The sequence below is a fragment of the Mus pahari genome, chromosome 10, assembly GCF_900095145.1.
Source record: "Mus pahari chromosome 10, PAHARI_EIJ_v1.1, whole genome shotgun sequence".
Lineage (NCBI taxonomy): Eukaryota > Metazoa > Chordata > Mammalia > Rodentia > Muridae > Mus > Mus pahari.
Window position 1 is genome coordinate 31,956,816 of NC_034599.1, and position 2,500 is coordinate 31,959,315.

A 2,500-nucleotide genomic window follows, 5' to 3' on the forward strand; every position below is an offset into this window, starting at 1 on the left:
ATAGGGAACTTTTGGGATAGCATTTGTAATGTAAATAAAGAAAATAATAATAAAAAATATAAAAATTTTAAAAAAGAAGTAAATAATTTTTAAAGAGAAGAAGAAAAGAGAAGACACAAAACAGATGAGGCCTTTAGGCCCCAGTGCATCTAGGGTTGGCTGTGGTTCACTACAGCCAAGCTGGTCAGGAAGAAGGCTGTGCTGTATTGTAATGCCTCCAATTAACCTGTAAGCCCAACCAGCCCAGGGACCAGGTAACTTCCTAGAGTTCTGGGAACTGTAGTTCTTTAACAGAATCTCAAGGGAAAGTACCTATAGGATTGTCCTCATAAACCCCTGTAGCACATGACTCAAGGCCATTCTCAGCTAAGAAATTTCAGAGAATGGTTCTGACTATAGTCCAGTTTGTCAATCAGTGTTTAGTATTTAATAAAGCTTGCCTTAAATTTGGCTAAAATGGTGGGCTTGGTTTTCTCTGGCAAATCTTCAGATTAACAATACCAAGGACTTTTAAGGGTCAATTAATACATATGGGTTTAAAAAAAAAAAAAAACAAAACAAAAACTTAAATGCCCATGAGTCATGTGGTAGGCTCTTCCTTAGCCTGTGGAAATGAGACAATCGGAGTGCTGGAAATGAATGTGTATCCCCAAGTTTGCCTGGATGCATTTGGTGTTTCCATGTCCTGCAGGAATGGTTCACAGTCAATGTTCCCTCTGATCGACTTCATAGCCCTCAGGATGTTTCATAGGTGAAGAGATGACCTCAGAGGGGTTATACAACTTATTTTGGGTCACTTGTTCAGAAGAATAGGTACTTATCTGCATCTGGTTTCAAATACCACCAAAGTTTGCCCTTTGACCCTGACAGCTTGGAGAGGAATCCTCAGCTGCATAAAACATGCTACAGGAATCCAGAGAAGCAAGGATCCGGACGTGAAGAGAAATTTGCTCTGCAGCACCACCCAGAAGGTACCTGGTACTTTTCCTCTCTTCCCTCTCTTGCAAACAGCCAAAAATAAACTACTCACAAAATTCTAGAACTAAGGGTGAAGGAAGGTACAATTTAAACGGCCACGGGGCTTGCATGTCACCAGACCCCTAAAGTAGCACTTCCCCAAAATAGAAACAGACAGGAGGCGGCTCCCATGCACCCGCACCATCCCCATGACTCATGTGGTAGGCTCTTCCTTAGCCTGTGGAAATGAGACAATCGGAGTGCTACTGGACCAGGTTGCTGGAAATGAATGTGTATCCCTGAGTTTGCCTGGATGTGTTTGGAGTCTTCATGTCCTGTAGGAATGGTTCACAGTCAATGTTCCTCCCTCTGGTCGGCTTCAGTTCTCAACAGGTGGCTCTTCAGAATATTGAACTTTAAGTATGGGACAGGACATGTAGTCACATGCACTCTCACACTGCCGTAGACTCTGGGTCCCAGCCCTATGTCAGAGCACCCCTACTCCCTGTCTTTCTGGTCAGCTGAGCAAGAAGTTGGGGGGAGGAATCTGATCCCCTTAAGACTGACAAGTTTTTTTTTCTTTTGAGGAAAGTATATACCATCTTTCTGGACCATAGAAACTGAATAAAATCAAGTTGGTGTTGGAACATCAGGGGAGAACTTGCTAAGTTCTCATAAGTAGAAGCAAAAGAGACCAAGAAGAGACCGTTGTCAGTAATAGCGTTCTTGTGGAACTCGGCCATTCTTGGACCCTGTGCACCTGGGAAATCCCAGGTTCATTGAAACTGCCTGCCACACCCTTTCCTGTCTCGTCTTTGGCTGACTTTAGCCGTATAAATGTCCCTTTCATCCATCTGACTTCATACATCCTCCACACAAAGAAGGCACAGACTTGGCCAACAACACTCTTCAGGCTTCCATTTTTGCTTTGCTTTGTGTTTTTGTTTTTGTTTTGTTTTGTTTGAGACAGGTTCCAGCCTGGACTAGACCAAATTCATGATCCTCTGTGTGCTAGGATTTCAGCCAAGTGCTTCCACTCCTGAAATCCCAAAGTCTAGTCTGACCCCAATTCCCACCCTTCTTTTTATAGTCACTCTATTCACATCTATTCTGTAGCCCACAGACTCACTCAGTTTGTAAAGACTGTAGTGTTTTTAGTTGTTGGGTTCTCCCCCCCGCCCCATTAATCCTGTCTTAATCAGTCTTAGTTTGTCTCAGGAGAGAAAGATGAAGCACAGAAGTCCAGTGGTTAGGGCTGACACTGTTCCTGAAACCCAACAGGGAGGGGGAGGAAGGGAGTAGGGTCAGCTGTGTTAGGGGCCTCCAGACAAGCTGGCCAGAACAATGAAGAACAAAGCCTGCACGCTCTTCCGCTGAAGCCCAGAGCCTGGCCTTGGCCTTCCGTGAACAGCTCTAGGAAATGGCTGAGATTCCAGATTTGGAAGGAAGAGACCGGTAAACAGGAGCTGGGCTCTGAGGAGAAAGCAGCCTCTCTGGGTTTCAGGGAGGAGCCAATGCAGTCAGCTTAGTTGTGTAGGTTGTG